The sequence below is a fragment of the Vicugna pacos genome, chromosome 7, assembly GCF_048564905.1.
Source record: "Vicugna pacos chromosome 7, VicPac4, whole genome shotgun sequence".
NCBI classification, from domain to species: Eukaryota; Metazoa; Chordata; class Mammalia; order Artiodactyla; family Camelidae; genus Vicugna; species Vicugna pacos.
In genome coordinates, this window is record NC_132993.1 from 57297339 (window position 1) to 57315083 (window position 17745).

General features: G+C 34.2%; 1 protein-coding gene across 7 annotated transcripts in view; it reads right to left on the reverse strand.

The window, feature by feature from the left end:
- NXPH1 (neurexophilin 1) overlaps positions 1–17745 on the reverse strand; it is a 908922-nt gene that overhangs the window by 362932 nt on the left and 528245 nt on the right. For 2 of the 7 annotated variants that reach the window (XR_012074470.1, XR_012074469.1), the window contains exon 5: positions 7634–7702. The exons of 4 other annotated variants lie outside the window; for them this stretch is intronic. The gene's annotated coding sequence lies outside the window, so the exon portion shown is untranslated. Of the gene's footprint in view, positions 1–2138; positions 2216–7633; positions 7703–17745 lie in introns of those variants that run through there. One more of the 7 variants, XR_012074468.1, reaches the window with a different exon arrangement.

Below are 17745 nucleotides of genomic sequence, written 5' to 3' on the forward strand. Positions count from 1 at the left end.
CTCTGAGTAAGTGCTCATATTCTATTTTATTTCAATGTATGACTCCCCAACCACTTAATGCATTTCAATAAAAATATTTATTTTACTATTTCAATAGCAGGCTAGCTCCATGATGTTTCTGGCTGTTCACAATCTGAATAGCACTGAAAACACTATAATGTTACTACTTGCCATTTATAAGCTAAATGTCATTTGCACAACACAGTACTATGACATGATAAAATTGGTTTTTAGAAAAATGTTAGACATCTGAGAGCAAGCTAATATTGTCTGGAATAGGGGTTGGATTATTCTCTGGAATGGGGTACATTAAGAGTTAAATGACCAAGAACTATTTGGAAAAAGAAATTTTCAACTCTCTTTGCCTTATTGAAGGGGAGGATCAGTGCACATACTTGAAAGAATTGTCATCTAAGAAAAGCCTGCAAATGTAATTTCAAAATTTATATGTAAACACCAACTGAAAGTACAGGAGGAAACACTGAAATTGTGTGAAACTATAGATATTGCTGTATTTCAGTTACTCACTCCAGCTTTTAGTTGTGTTTTACAAAGTTAGTCAAAATATTTGGTTTTGCGTCCTTCCTCCCTGCCACTCTTTTATCACTTTTCCCTCCCTCCCTCCTTACCTTCCGTGCTCTCTTCCTGCTTTGATTATTACGATATTGGAAGTCGATAGCAACGCTTAGGTATTTTATTTTTCAAGGTAAAATGTATGTTTTGTATTTAAAACATGTAGAGTATGTACTTTCTACTTTGATGCTTTCCCATCCACCTGTCAAAATCCTAGCTATCCTTCCTTGCTCTAATCTAAAAAGTACAATTTAGGTTAACTACAAAATTGACATATTTTCATGGGAAAATTAGAACAGAAAACAAATAGCATGCTACCTATTCCAAAGAATTCTCCAGCATTCCCTTGGGCAGAAGTAATTTATTTTTCCTCTGAAATTCCACAACCCATTTTTGGATCTTTTTAATGAACCCCTTTACATTTAATTTATATAATGATCATATAAATTCCTATCTACTATTCTAAAACACAGAATAAGGACATGTCTTAATAGCCAGTGATGGCCCACAGTACGTAACATATAAATGAATTCTGATTTTAAACAGAATGCAGTGGCTTTTTATATTCCTTAATATGATTTACAATCATGTATCCAAAGTTAGAGAGACATTTCCCTAAAAATAATAGAGTGGGATGCTGAAAAAGAAAAACCTTCTTCCAAATAAGTAGACAGTAGTATGAACAAGATAATAAGACTAATTCATCAAGAAAAAGAACATGTGATAATGACAAATTTAAGCATTCAGAAACAAAAGACTTGCTACCATGTAAAATCTCCAACTAGTTTTCAGTTTTCACATGACATAGCACTTCACTAAAAATTAACAATCTTAGTCTGCTCCCCAAATGGAAATCTAAACAAAAAGAAAGGCTTGAAAATAAAAATTAATCCTAGAAGCTTGCAATTAAAATTGGAAAGGCATATTGGGAACAAAAGACTAACGCCTGATGGTGGTAAAACCTGTATGTTTGTAGTGTATGTTGTAGGTACAATTAACTGTCAGCCTCAAGTAAGAGCCCAAAAGACAATCAGCACTTGGTATTACTACTTGGTGAAGAGTACTGCCATATACTATTAACAAATAACAGCCAATGTTTCCATGGGCAAAACTAGTAGAGAAGAGAAAGTTGTTAATATCATCATGGTTTACATACTTGAAAATTTAATGCTGAGAATCTGCAGAATGGAGTGCTAAAAAGCATGGGTTTGAAGTCAAATAGACCTTGATACAAACACAGGTTCTGCCCATGTAACTTTGGGCAACTTAACCTAAATGTCTTCACCAGTGAAATCAAAATACTGATTAACATTTTTATTAGGAGAGTATGTAAACTACATAGATAATCACTAAACAAATGATCACTATTATTAGGAGAAATATGACTAACTCCACAAAATATCAGATAAAAATAGGCTCATGCTGTTATTGCAAGCAGTATCCTTGGAATTGCATACAAGGAAGAATTTTCTGATCATGTGGTTAATGAAACACTTCAGGACACAAAAATGAGAGATACAACTTCATATTTAAAAATCACCTCCCACTCCTCCATTTCTGTAATTGGCAGTCATCCCAGATTCTCTAGGGAGGATTGAGTTTGGGGAAAAAAAAAGTTTTCATCAATTCTTAGTGCTGTCAACTAGAATAGAAAAACAAAAACAAAGTGTCAGTGTCAAACTAAGTTTAAGATCAAAATGCTAAGGCTGACTTTAAAAATGCTTTCTACCATATGAATGATTAATTTTATAAAAGAAAAAAAAAAAAGAAAAGAAAATCTTCTGCCCTGAGCACAAAAGAATGTAACCATTACTGAGCTATAAATACCCCAGGCTGCATCGGGGGATAGAGAAGAAAAGGACAGTGAAACTCATGACATCTTTAAAAAGCCCTTTTCTTACAGGGTTCTAAATCAAAAACAGATTATTCACCAAAAGCTTTTTGATACCTTGAAGGGTTTCTTGGCTGTTTCTTTGGAAGCTATCATTCACTAGTTCACACTGATGCAACATTAGCTGTCACTCAGAGATGAACTTAAAATTGCTGCCACATGGATGGAAAATCAGAACCAGGAAGAAAGTGCCTTTGTAAACTCAGAAAACATATTTTCTTTAAAATGGAAAGGCTGACCATGTGATAAACGCTTTTCATATAATGGATAAAACCACTCTCTACTTGAAGAAGTATGCATAAGTCCTCTGAGACCTGCAGCCCTCAGACTTTTTTCCTTAGATCACATGCAAGATTTAACTTTACCAGGTGCCTTCATAGCTCCTACATCTTGCATTTCTCTCCATCTCTCCAATTCTTTTATTTTTATGCTTCAAAAAAGAGCAAGTAAAATAACTTACAAGGTAGAAAATAAGGCTTTGAACAGAGATTAAAAAGGAGCTAGGGGTTATTTGGCAGACATTAGATAGAAAAATGAAGTTTTGAAAAGTGTAAAGCATTTTATGGGTTGATTCCATTTAATTCAACAAATGATGTCGCACACCAAACATGCACATGGCTTTGTGCTAGACATCATAAAAGAATATGAAGAAGAAACAAACACGAATGTGACTTTCAAGGGTCTTTAATGTAGAAAGCACTTATTTTAAAGTATGAAAATGATTTGCAGTTTGTTGTTAATGGCTTAACAGATCTAAAAGCAATTCAGACAGGTTATTTCAGGGCAGGAGTGGGAGTTGTGAGAAACAAATAGTTTTCAATGGTTTTATCACAGAAAGCTGGATGAAGCTTCAGGTACAGCGGTGGCCCTCAAGTAGCACAAAGACAATCTAAGATGAGAGAATGATCACAGGTGATGGATTCTGAGGATACCAAGACTTCAAGATATCTTGGAACATAAGATAAATCAGGAGAAGTTTTGGGAAAGATCTAAAAAGGTAGGTTTGGCATTAAAACTTAGATTTATATGCTAGGCTAGGGAATTTGGATTATAAGAAGCCTTCACAATTTTGAAGCTGTGAAGTTATATGATCAAATGTATAGCTTAAGTAAATGAATAGACTGCCATATAAGCATTGATTAGAGGTAGAAGATATGGTCAAGGCCAATTTGAAGATTATTTGGAATAGGGACTATAAAAAGACAGAAACGAAGAAGCATGGAATGGGGAAGGAGAGGAGGGAATGTATTTTGAAATGGCTTTTGAGGGTATTATTTATAGAGTAGGGAGTAGATTTGAAGGTTATTCCAAAATTTTACGACTAAGTTCCTGCAAGAGAAGCAATTTCTAATAATTAAGGAAGAAATTAGGAATAACAGGACCAGTTTTTTTTTTAACACATTGAGATAGATGGCAAGAATAATTTAAGAATTAGTAGGCTGTTCACTCACTCAGTAAAATTTTGGGAGTGACTCCTAAGCTGTCACACCAGAAATCAGGTATATGAAAATGAATGGACATAAACAAAAATATTTTAAGTTGCTTTATCCAACTTTATCACACAATAATCCCATTTACTAATTGTTGTAATTATTCTAGCATATATTTTGAATTAGACAGTGAAAGCTTCTATTTTTGCATCTAGCCTAGAATTTCAGTAGTTCTATAAAAATATTTGCTTTTGCCTCAAGTTTGAACAGTCACACAAATGTAAACATTGAGGATAAAAGTTAGAAGTGATTACTTTAGGCCTTTATAGTCAATAAAATGTATGATGAACTTTGGGTGTTCAAGACAAGCTGATAGAACTCTGACAAGCATTCTGTTGAAAAATTATGTAATAGGACATAATGACTAATACGTTAGATCCTGGACTGCCCTAAACTTAAAATGCTGATGAACTGAAATTAAGGACAATGAATAGAAAAATATATAATGTTGATCTTTGGTAAGTGGACTTATATATTTGACTAAATATGAACTTCCTTTTAGGGCCTCCACTATGAACTTTCCCAGCATGATTTAATAAAACTGTAGTATGCGAATATACAAACTAGTTTAAGAGTCATTACTTTCATTAAGAATATTACAGTGAATAAATTAACCCAAAACAATAAAACCTGAGCAGTTGATATATGTAAGTCATTTACATCTTGTAGACTCATTTTGGGTAGGGAAGAATAAATGTGTTATGGTGGAGGTTTCATTAGCCCTTGCATTTCAATTGACTTCGAAAGCACACAATAAGAATACAAAAGCAATAAATATCATCCATAAACAAGAGTATCATACAGGGTTGTGGATTTTTTTTTTTAACAAGACATTCTGTGCCATTACACTTTAATAGTCCTGCTGAATTTTCAATATGAAAAAAGCTAAAGAGGCCTGCCGTGGTGCCATCACTGTATTCTGCAGCCATATTTTATCCCGCTTTATTACATCACTCTGCATTCAAAGCTACGTACATGATGATGTCTCATGGGAAATGCCAAAGATGCTGCAGGAAACCTTAAATGTAATATATTAGCATCTTTCTGCATTCTGTTCCTCATGCTAAGGAGCTTGGCTTAGGTGATGTAAAATAAATACTCAGTGTAAGTCACATAATAACAGCATGTCATATCCACTGGATTTGTAAGCCTGAGGATTTGACAGATGCAGGTATTTTAAAGGTGTTTTCATTTAGCATCTTATTAGTATCCTGGTAGATACATACTGAAAGGACCAGCTCACTGCACTCTTAGGAGGAGAACAAAGTCAAAGAGATTTTCCTTTGACAGCTGGCCATGTGCTGCTCTACTTACACTACATCCTTTGGGGGATAAGATTTTTTTTAATCCTGGCCAGATCACTATTATTTTCAGAAAGATGTCTATCTCCTATACCAGAGAAGAATGAAAATTCTAGATTTTAGTGCAGACAATTCTGAGTTATAATCTCACTGGTGGTCCAAAAAAGAGTTCTAGAGATCAAAGAAGAAAGAAAAAGAAAAAGAAAATATTCTCCTTGCAACAAACATTAAGAAACCTTTAAGGTGCTCCTTGAATACAGCAGTTACAAGAAAGGGCCTTTGAAGACACTTTTAGGGATGGAGTGAATTAATACATGGTGATCCCCACTTATCATATTTGATGGTACCTCCAGAATAGAAATTCTCTGGTAGCCTTCTACCATCACGTAATTAAGTACTAGCAGACGTTCAGGGTAAGACTGATAAGCACAATCCTGAAAAATCTCTCAGCTCCCTAGGAAGTTTGTAGTCCAGATTCAATTCAGTTCCTATAACACACCTACACACCTCACCAGGCCCCCCACTTGACAGACTCTCCTCTTCCTTCACCTCTCTGATTTGCCACTTCCTCAGAGAAGTACATCTCGACCATCCTGCCTAAAGTAGCCCCAACTCCCAACTCACTTCCTGTTTTATCACACTGCCTCATCTGCTTCTTTAATAGTATCAAAAGCTGTAGTCATTAGGTTTACAGATTTGTTTCCTTGCTTACTTATGACTCTGACACCAGAATTTTCTCCCAAGAGGGAGGGATCTATCTACATTTCATGACTCTGTACCAGCATTTTGCATACTGCATGGCACATGGTCAGGTGGAAAGAAAGAAAAGAAAGGGAAGGAGTGGAAGGGAAGGAAGGAAGGGGAAGGACAGGAAGGAAGGAAGGGGAAGGACAGGAAGGAAGGGAGGATAGCAAGGAGAAAAGAGCAGCATACTTTTTGTTTGTTTTATTAAACATACTAATTGGCACTAGTGTTTGATGTGGGTTGAATGACAACTTCTTTTGGCCTTATTTTTTAAAAATTTTAAAATAGTAACCAGAGTTGCTTGATCATTACCAAGTCTAAAAGGCACAACTGTGAAGCTCTTTGCAAATGTCCAAGCATAATACACAGAAGTTTGTGATCTATAAAGCTCTAAAGAAACGTCAGGTCTTACTATACACTGAAGTTACTGATTTCTCCACTAAGCATAACTGTACAACTAATGGTTTCAATTTGGTTTTTCCTCCATCCTTAAGCATACTGGATATAAAGAAGTTGAGGAGCATTCTTAAATGTATACAGTGCCTTTATTTAACTGGTTGTTAATACAGTGTTTAAGTTTACTGTTACCACAGGGCAACATAATAACTTACATTTCTGAACAGTTATTATGAGCTAAAACCATTCCACTGTTCTAAGCTCACTGTATCTTCTGTCTCATTTAAGCTTTACAAAATCCTGTAAGGTAACAATGGATTACTCTTATCTATGTTTTACAGTGAATTAATTGAGGCACAGAGAGATTAGGTAACTTGCTCAGGGATCCAATTCAGTAAGACACAAAACCTGGTTTTGAAGAGGATATCTGGCTCCAGGGCCAGCCCTCTTAACCTGGGCTCTGCAAGTAACAATGGCTACAATTTATTAGGTTTTTACTCTGTGCTTACTAGGCACTCTGTTAGTCATTTTAACACAAACACAAGATTTTCTAACAACTAATCTATGTAATATGTACTCTTATTACCTCCATTTTACACAAGAAATTGTTTCAGTTATTGGCCAAAGTCTCCCAACTATGTGAGTGGTGGATATGACATTAAAAACCAAGTCAACCTGAACTCAAACCCACAGGCCTTATATTCACCTGCAATACTGCCTTCCCATGGACTCAAGAGTACCCTCCACCCCTACCTCTAAACATCTCCCTTTGCAAAGGAATATGGGCAACACACACACACATGCACACATTCTCTTTCTCAGATTTCTGCTTGGCTGTTTAGGGACTCACTCGCTTTATAGAACTGGAGAGGAACTCTTCATGGGCACTTTCTATCCTTAGGGTTGGGCTATCATAGGAATACTCTAAAACAATACTTTGCTATTCCTGTACTAACATAATAAAATGCAGAGTTCTGTTTCAGCATATTTTATGTATAACAGAGTCTCATGGTATACAGTATCATAAAACAAAAAGTTATTCCATATTCAAAATCTTCCAGAGTCCGAAACTAAACCCTTCAAGTGTTACAGTTTTCACACGTTTTATCCTCAATGACTGTTGATGGTTATGTCACTAAAGAATTTCACTAATGTCCCTGCTTCCTTAGACAGGCCACTTAACATATCAGCACGACAATCACCTAGTGTACTAAAATCTATAATATTTCTGTCTTTACCTTCTCTTATATCATCAAATAACATTTCTCTTGTTCTCATTGTGCTGGCTCCAAGACATTCTGCATGCACTGTGAAAACAAATTAATTAACTTGCTAAGAATCTTATAATAAGAGAAAACTAGTAAATTGCCCAAAGGAGAGCAGTGTTGGAAATACGACATCATGGGTTAGAAGTGAGGAAAAGGACGGCCAATGCTTTCAGACAGTCAAAGCTCTGTTGATAAGATAAAGGAGAGGCTAATGCACGTGGATTCATGGATTCTTCATTTCACATCTGTAATAATTTTCATAAAGTTACACCTCTGCTATGTGATTGTTAAGAATCAATGGAAACTTGATTTTCACCTCACCTCAACTCTTTAATTAAAAAGCTATGATTCTTATAAAAATTATATAATAAATATGCTGCATATTTTAATTATCTCCTGAAACTGAGCAATCAGATTCCAATGCTTAAATACTTTTCATGGAAAATCTCCACATTTTATTTACTAATTTAACAGGCAAAAACACTCAGCCCTTAAGCATTTTGTATCTGTAAAGACTTTTATAAACATTCAGTTAATCCCCACTACACTCTGGCAGCCAGGTATTAATTACTCCCTTTTTATAGATGTTGAGCATGGGTTGAAGAAAACACCTGTAACTTTCCCCAGACATCAGGAATTAGTTTTGTAAGAGATCTAGAATGTTCTTGAACTTTTGAAAAATAGAGGTTGCATTTTTAAAATAGTATCTCTTGAATACACTACAGGTTAGGCAAAGTGTTTACCATTTTCACAAATGGAATATGAACTGATCTCCTTTAATTTTCACAGGGAGGTAGATTCTTCCCTTTATTGGATGGGAAAATGAAACTCTAAGAGGTTAATTTCCCAAAGTCGTACAGTCAGCTAGTGGCAAAGTTGGAATTCAAATTTGAGTCTGCTAACTTCACAAAGCCCAGGCTCTGAAATCACTACTCACTAATTTCTGTTTTCTTTTGCATCTTTTACACTTAGATGGTAGGACTACACTATCTTCAACCCTCTGGATTAAGCAAAAATTACAATATCAAAAGGAAAGAGTATTTATAGGAGAAACTATTTCCTTTTCCTAAATACATTTTTAAATCACCCTTTTTAGTTTATCCTGCTGGTATTTTTGTTGAGATCACACTAAACATACTGGGTGAATAGACATCTTCATGATTTCCTGTATTTCTCTGCAACAACATAGTATGATTTTCATTTGTTAAAATACCCTTTAATGAGTCTCTATAGTGTTTTTAAAGTTCTCATCATCTAGGTCTTGATCTTTTTTGGTAAGTCCTGGGTAGCACATCTTTCTGTTGCTATTATAAAAAAAAAAATCTTGTTTTTTTTTTTGTTGTTGTTATAGCCTGCAGCTTCTCATTGTTTCAACACATGAAGTCAATTCATGTGAAGGCAACCCTGTGCCTATCTTATTGAATTTTCTTTATTTTTCATAAAAATTCAGTTGATTATCTTCAGTGTTCCAGATAAAGAGTCATATTATTTTCTGATTATGAACATTTAACATATGATTATCTACTTCTTATGTCTCCCTTTCCTTTCTCTTTACTAATTGCATTAGCTGGTAACTCAGAACAATGTTAAATAATAACGGCACAGAGAACATTCTTGTCTTATTCCTTGTTTTAAAGGGAAATATATATATGCTGTAAAAATAACTATATTGTGAAGATGAAGAGACTAGCTAGACTAGAAGGGTAAGAGGTAGAGAAGGTGAATCACATAAAAGTAATTATAAAACTAAATGGGTAAGTTGAAGTAATTGGACACTGTCTTATAAATACAGGAATCCAATGAAAGTTTGTTAGTGGAGAAATGAAGTGAGGTGGCAAAGAGTGATTAAAAAATAGTTAAAGGTGGTGTGAAATATGAGTGGAGATGCAGAATGGAGAATGGAGAGGGGGAACCCAGTAAAATAAATCTAGGAATTTTTTTGAAAAGGTTAAATTTCTAAATTTTAATAGCATATAATATTAAAATTATAAACTATAAAATACTGAGACTCTCTTTTATTTATAATTGGTGAAATCAAGCTATTCAGAAGCATTTAGTAGCACTTCATTCTGTTATCCACTTTTTAGAGGGCTTCCCCTTAAGTAATGGAGGAATTCAGTGATATTAAATTCTTCCCCTAGAATTAAAAGTATAGTTGAGTAAATTCATAAACTGAACTATATTAAGTAATCTAGGACAAGTACCAAAAATGGTACAAAACAAGTGCTCAGAAGAATGAACTAGGAGAGTTGATCAGGAAAGCTCTATGTTTGAGGTTGAATTTGAACATATACTTGAAGAAGAGCGTGGGTTTTGAATGAGGATATGGGTAAGGGATGCTTACGTAGGATAGAATGGTGTCTTAAGACATTGCACTTCTAGCATAAGCAAAGCTGAAGGGAAAATACTGGGCAATAACAAAACCATTTGACAGTAGAAGTTTTTTGTCTGTTTTTTTGTAGAGGAGTAAATCAAAATTACTAAAAAGGTAAATCAGGAATACATGATCCAGAAACTATTTTAATAGCTAAAGAAAGTTTCAGGATTTTTTTCAATGTAAATAGAAACAGAGAGTTTTGGTGGAAAGATACATAATTAGACTATTTTTAATTACTCATTTGGTAACAGGAAGCAAGAAGAACAAATGAGAATAGGAAGAAGCCACTGCCCAGGGCATGACTTTAAAATATTACCTAGGCTTGTTGCCTCTTGTCTCTAGCCAATATCACAGATCTGCAACATCTATTTTCTGTACTTTACATCTATGAATGCAAGTTTTTATTTTTGATTGAGGTATAGCTGATTTACAATATTATATGAATTTCAGGTGTACAACATAGTAACTCAATTTTTAAAGATTATACTGTTTACAGTTATTATAAAATATTGGTTATTTTCCTTGTAGCTTATTTATTTAATACATAATAGTTTGTACCTCTTAATCCCCTGTCCTTATTTTGCACCTTCCCTCTTCCCTCACCCCACTGGTAAACACTACTTTATTCTCTACATCTGTCTACTTCTTCTGTTTTGTTAAAAATGGGTTCTACATATAAGTGACAACAGACAGTATATGTCTTTCTCCATTTGATTTATTTCACTAAGCATAATACCCTCAAAGTCCATCTCTGTTGTTGCAAATGACAAAATTTCATTCTTTTTGTGGCTATGTAATATTCCATTGTGTGTGTATGGGGTGAGTTGGGTGTGTGTGTTGTGTATACACACATATATATTTGACTTCTTTATCCATCCATCTGTTGATAGACACTTACATAGCTTCCATATCTTGGATATTGTAAATAATGCTGCTATGAACATTGGGATCCATACATTTTTTAGAATTAGTGCTTTTCCTTCAGATACATACCCAGGAGTGAAGTTACTGAATCATATGAGAGTTCTACTTTCAGTTTTCTGAGGAATCCCCTACTGTTTTCCACAGTGGCTGCACCAGTTTACATTCTAACCAATGTGCATCAGGGTTCACTTTTCTCTATGTCCTCGCCAACATTTGTTATTTATGCTCTTTTTGATGTCAGCCATTCTGAAAGGTCTTAGCTGGTATCTCACTGTGGCTTGATTTGCATTTCTCTGAGGATTAGTGATGTTGAGCATCTTTTCATGTGCCTGTTGGCCAACAGTATGTCTTCTTTGGAAAAATGTCTATTCAGCAATTCTGCCCATTTTAAATCAGGCTATTTGTTTTTTTGATACCAAGTTGTATTGTATGAGCTGCTTATATATTTTGGATATTAACCCCTTACCAGTCATATCTTTTTGCAAATGATTTTTGCAAATTTTGCAAATTTTCAAATTTTTTCCCATTCAATAGGTTGTCTTTTAATTTTTTTTGATGGTTAACTTTGCTGTGCAAAAGCTTTTAAGTTTTATTAGGTCCCACTTGTTTATTTTTGCTTTTGTTTTCTTTGCCTTAGGAGATGGATTCAAATCAATATTACTATGATTTATGTCAAAGAGTATTCTGTTTATGTTTTCTTCTAGGAGTTATATGATTTCCAGTCTTACAATTAGATTTTTAATCCATTTTGAGTTTATTTTTATATGCTGTGAGAAAATGTTCTAATTTCATTCTTTCACATGTAGCTGTCTAGTTTTCCCACTACTACTTACTGAAGAGACTGCCTTTCCCCATTGTATATTCTTGTCTCCTTTGTTGTAAATCGATTGGCCTTTAGGACATAGGTTTATTTCTGGGCTTTTTATTCTGTTCCATTGAGCTGTGTGTCTGTTGTTGTGCCAGTCCCATACTGTTTTGATTACTGTGCCTTTGTAGTATAGTCTGACATCAGGGAACATGGTAACTCCAGCTTTGTTATTTTTTCTCAGATTGTCTTGGCCAATTATAAGCTCTTACTTTCACATTGCCATGTTTTTATGTGAAGTACTATCTTTATTCAGCTGAATTCTAAAATTAGTAGGTCTCCTGAAGCTTAGCACTAAATGCCTTATTTATAAGGTCTACTCTCTCCCATGCAAGTGGTAGTTTCTTTTCTTTTTAAGGTAAAATCAATATCCCATCATATTTTAACTTGTAAAATCAAACCATGGAGTGTATATTCTGCTGGCACATAAGGTAGAATTGTCACTGAACAAGAATTTATACTCTTAGACATAACTACATTTGTTCAATCAGAGAGGAAAAACAGGAAGCTACTGTCAGAAAGTATATAGTAGCTATAATATGACTACCACATTCCATAAAAATAGTTCTCACATTTTCAGTTTCTTTTGCAAAAATTAAGAATGAAGTAGCAGACTCAGGCTTTTGATCACTAAACCACATAAAAGATGTAAAAGAATTCTCTCTGTAACCCTGGCCAAGTATGTTTGGAAGGTAGAGAAGAGGTGAAGTAGAATTTGGCTTCTCATGACCCCTATATTCTTCTCCTACTATTCTTCCTTCACAAACCCATGATTCATGAAAATGAAGAGCAAATGGCACCAACTTCGTGCACGGAGTCCACACACCCATGGCAACTTGTGCTTGAACTGAGACTCTACTGTGTCCCTATTGTGAACAGAGCAGAGGAGTGACAGTGACTGGGACATGAGTCCCCATGACAATAGGCATAGTTATAAGTAAGTTTGTTTTCCTCTGTCTCCACTGAACATAGTCTATTCACAGTGAAAACCCGAAGTATTAAATGGAAATTTCATTTCTATTTAAGAGAAGCTTTAGATATTTTAAAAAAGAGAAAATGTTCTTCAAAGGCTCCCTTTCTTTGAAATAGACAAAAAGGAAAGGTGAAATTCATCAAAGGACTCTTCAAAGTCATCACAATCTCAGGAAAAGGGGAAAAACGAAAATATGTTCAAAACCATCTTTGTTTCTTCAGAAATATTTTACAAATGAAATCAAGGAGTATTTGTTTAGAGAAATAAAGTCAGATTCACCAGAGAATGAAAATGATACACATGGTTTTTTGTAGAAAAGTGTTCCTCGTAGGAAGTAAACTTACTTTACAGAACATTGAATTTACAGCATTAAGGTAAATAACTATTAAGTTTCAGGAAATGGGCAGCCAGAAATGCAAGAACTTTCTACCTAAAACACGTTATAAGGTATATTACAGAAACATTTAAGGAAACATGACTTTGTTTAGTACAAAGATGTAATAATTCATGGATAGTCTAGAGAAACACACTTACCTTTTAAATACTGAAAGTATCATGAATCAGAGGATACTCATCAACATTTTCAATTCATTTGTGGTGATTTGTGGTCATTTGGCACTACTGGTGTCAGTTTTATGTTGCAGTACAATAAGATAATAGAATTTCACCAATTTTGTTAAAACACATTTCAACTGATAAAGGGATTCCTGCATTCTCAAGGAGTATCTTCTTGACTGAATTTACAAAGAGGGAAACTTACTGAAAGCAAATAATGCATAGGTGGGGTGAAGAGTGTTCAAAGACATCTGACCTACTACATTTAATGTAGGAAAAGCCACACATGTTCTGAGTGTAGAAGGGAATTGGCTATACTCTGCTCAACTTTCTAACGTGGGAAAATGATGTCCTGTCTCATCCAATCCAAACAGTTGTTGAAGGTATTCTTCTCAGGCTTGGGTGTGGAAAAGGAGACTGGAATGCAGGAGGCTATTCTAAATTACAGTTCCACCATCTTTGACTAAAACAGTGTCTGATATTAGATGAAGTGGTGTAAGCAGCATTTACCTACATGAAAAGAACCTGTGTTTCAAATCTTGTTCTGCACTATTTATCTGAGTAATTTCAAGGATGTTATAACTTCTGGAAGCCACAGTTTTCTTCATCTGTGAAATGAGGATAGTCACACTGACCTCTCAGAGTTCTTTTGAGTAGTACTTTGTACTTGGTACTACTTATCAGAAAGTAAAAAATTGAACACAAGTATGCATAAATGCTGTATATACATATATATGCATACACATATACATGGGTATATAATATTATGAACACAAATACATAAGCTATATGGTACTCAGTGTGCTCAAAGGATAAATATTGTGCACATGGGTAGGAACTTGATTTGGTGTTAAATTTATGGGGAATATAGAATTTAAGAAATATCTTTTGGCTCCTTTCTTCAAACAAGTTATATGTACATTACTTTTATTTGCTAACTTAATCTAAATAAAAATTCTAGGTAGTATTATTACCATCCCTGAGTAGTAACCAATAGTAATGGTAGCAGCAACAGTAGTAGTTGTTGTTGGTGCAGTCCAGTAAACAAGACGTGATGTCATATAAAGCTTGTGATCATGAAAACAGGAGCTATTACAAGGGAGAAACTGGCCTATCCATGGATGGTTTGAGTGAAAAAGGAGTAAAAAAATTTTAAAGGCATTTTTACACAGGGAATGAGCATTGGGACTAACCCTACTGGGTCACAAGGTTAAGAAAGAGCTATTTTGAGAAAAATCCATGTTAAGATATAGTGGAATTTGGTATGAGTATCTTGAAATTTACAGCCAAGCATGTATAGTTTTGTTATTATTTATTGGTGACATTACCATTTAAGATTTTTTAAAGTGGCATGAGGCATCCTGCACAAAATCTAACCAAAGAAATCAACAGATAAAAGAAAAGAGCCAGGAATTGTGGAGGACAATAAGGAGGAGTTTTCAATTGTTTATATTCTTACAAAAGAGGGAGAAACTGGTGTGCGTGTACGTGTGTGTGTGTGGAGGGATAAGAAAGTTGATTTTGTAGTGGTATATAGACAAGAATACTGAATTTTAAATGTTTAAAAACTACTTTAAAACATTCTGTCTTCTGAAATTTATTTCACATACATTATCAATAAACTACCAAAAAATATAAAAGGTGGAAGAAGATCCTTCATTGCCAGGGGTGAAAACTAAAGAACACAGGAGCCATAGAATTTGCTCAGTCAGTTGCAAATGTAGCAAATGACAGACATCAAAGTGTAACCCATATCTCCTGCCTCCTAGTAACTTTTACCCCACTACATCATACAATCCCTTGAAGCCATGTGTCATTGTTCCTTTTTCTACATCAGGTAACTTTCTAACTTGCAGTATACTTTCTCTGAGAGGGCTCTTGGAAATTATAGAAATAATAATCACAGAATATTTAAACTTCATGAGAAGTAGAAATGTGCTTTATAAATATTAAATGGCAGGTGACTAGAAGTCCAAAATAGTTTTGCTCTGAACTTTTAGCAATGATTAAACATATCTTTTTAAGAGCTGCTCTTTTGAAATTCTACTTATTTTTAAATCCAGTATTTGGCAATGCCTGCCCTTAGTGTTGCCTTTTGTACTGCCTGCTTCCTCTTACCTATAAAGTTTATGACATTACACTGGCATAAATAAATGTAGGAGATAATATTCTACAATAAAAAAAATAGTTCTAATTGGGAACCACAGAAAGAAAAACAGTGGGAGTGAATATTTTGAGGATATTTTAAATCCAAGAGAGAACTGGCTTGGTTGATTGTTGGGAATAGTCTGTCCATAAGGAAGAGTGACTCCTAATGAGGATGGATGGATTACCTAAGTGTATACGAAACGGCAGTAGCAAGGAAGAAATTGTGATGCATGTAGAGAGCCTTTTCTTTGAATCATGCCCATTTTAAGACTACGTTTGAAGCCAGCAGAAAGCATTCTCCTATGTAGTGTACAATAAGTAAAATGGCATGATGGCAGCAAATATCATCAAGCTGTATGAGGCTAGAAACTGTGAGTTCTTTGTTTTCCAAACAAAAGAATTTTCCACTGTCCAAATGTCTGACTGGCAGACACTGAATCCTTTACTCAGTTGAGAATTTGTCTCACTTTTATAATCAAGATGAATTGATGCAGGATAAGAAAATAATTTTATAGGGGGTATAAAAGGCATTTATGGGGTTGGGTATATTAATAACTAATGATTTTAGTTCAGATTTTATTGTAAACATTTGAGGCAGATAAAGCAAGAAATGTAAGAAAAACATAATTTCTAGCAACCTGCTAGAAGCAATGTAAACACAATTATTTGTTTTTACTTCCCAGTAATTTAAAAGAAAATGTACATAGACATCTAGGAAATATTTAATTCTCAAAATAAATACTGACCTTAATACTTCGCACAGAGAAAAAAAATTACAGAAGACACAAATATTTTTGTCTGTCATGCTATTATGAAAGGATAAGAAATTCTATTTCATTTCCAAGTAACAATAACATCACCTGATGGTTATATGGCACATTTTGTCTAAGAGATCAAAAGGTCAACTCAATGCAAGGTATAACAGGATTTTATCATTAAAATTAATGACATTTCTGGTGGTAAAAATTCAAGAGATAAATAGCATCTGATTTTTGCTGTGTTGGCATAATGCGGGCACTGAGAAAAATTTATAAATTTGTGGTTTTGTGTTTTCAGATTCATAAGTTGATACAGAGAATCATCTGGAAAGTTCTATAGATTATACGTAAATTTTTCATCAGTCAAGTTTGAATCCTAATGGTGAAAAATATGTCAAATATAAAAGGTTCATCTTCAGTTTACTCATTTGAGACCACTTAAAGACTTTGCTTGGATTTGGAAATCTGTGAGGTGGATAAAATTCTAGGAATATAAGAGACAAAAGTACTTATTGCAGTATAATGTGAAATTCTGATGTATTTCATGTGTCATAACATATTTGAAAGAGACTTAGTGCTATGCTGTTAGCAAAGAAGATGGAAGACAAATGGTAAGTTCTATGTTCTTTCTGTAGATGTCACTTACAAGTGATTCTTAGCATTGATTACAACATCATTTTAGATAACATTTTAAAATATAAAAACATACACTCAAAAGCTATTTTATTTAACAACTACCTCCCAGAATTTCAGAGGAAAATGGAACTTAGGAGTCATCTAATATTTTCCCTAATTTTCTAACTAAACTAGAGCACAGAGAAATTAAAGTAACTTTGCCTTAGGTTATGTAATTTAAGCTGCTGGTAGAGCCAGTTCAAAAATCTACGTCTACTGATTCACTTTACTTACATTATTATCAACCATTGATTTAAGAGTAAATTAAAAGTTGTAATCTCTTTCTGTGTGCATTAAAAAGACACAAGTATCAGAAAAATGAAATTTTCAGCATACAACTGTTAGCTTCAGTAATTTCTTAGATGACTGATTTAATTAACTAAATCAGTACTAACACTGCAACTAAAGTTATTGTCACCTGAATAAAATGAACTTCAGGGAGTAATCAGTACCATTCATTCATTAAATCACTATATAGTATGTTTCTACTAAGTGCCAGGCACTGTTCTACGCATTCAGAGTATAAGGGTCGACAAAAATTAACCAGTTCTTATGCAATTAAGTATTTTTAGGGAGGGATGGCACAAAATAAATATGTTCGCTAGTGACAAGTACTTTAGAAAGAAAATTAAACACTGTATAAGGAAGCTAGGACAGGATGGAGTTTCATTTGAGTAGGATGCATAGAAAAGCCCCAGTTTAGAAGCTAAAATTTGATTGGTGAGTGAAGATGCCATGAACAGGAATATTACTGCCAGCAGTAACAGCAAGTGTGAAGACTGTCAGTGGGGAGCATGCCTGGAGTGC